The following is a 565-nucleotide window of genomic DNA, read 5'->3' as shown; positions in this document are numbered from 1 at the left end:
TTCTGTTTAGAAAGAAAATGAGAAAGCACTCTTGAAGAGAAGCAATGCAAAGAAAATTGGTGGCATTTAATTGTAGCAAAATTAGTTGTTTAAGGTACCCCAGAGGTCTCTCTATAACATCTGTGTGAGGTATTTTAATTTCCCGGTGGACACAGTTAGGAGAAGGACCATTGTTTCTGTAAATATCTCTGTATTTCTGCACCTCTGGCCTCTGGAGTATACACCTGACATTTGCCCAAGTCTTTTGTCATAAGTTTTTCCTCATATTTACATTCCCAGCATTAACAAATTCTTTGAATTTATGTCACATTGATATTTTAAAATTTTTTACAGGAACTTCTTAATGCTTATTCACTTTTATTTAAACAAATGGAAACACTAGGTAAATTCATGTCATATATAGGAATTAAATCTATGTACCCACATGAAAAAAATAGACAAAATAAAAATATAACTTTAGCCTTTCTCAAAGTAATGTATTTTTTTGACACTGCTTCTTCTGAAGTAAACCAAAAATGCTTGAAAATAACCAGACTTTGCTTTCATCATCCCTATAAGCTTCCAG

This window comes from Hipposideros armiger, unplaced genomic scaffold (assembly GCF_001890085.2).
Source record: "Hipposideros armiger isolate ML-2016 unplaced genomic scaffold, ASM189008v1 scaffold_594, whole genome shotgun sequence".
NCBI lineage: Eukaryota > Metazoa > Chordata > Mammalia > Chiroptera > Hipposideridae > Hipposideros > Hipposideros armiger.
The sequence above is the reverse complement of the archived record's forward strand: the minus strand, read 5'-3'. Positions refer to the sequence as shown.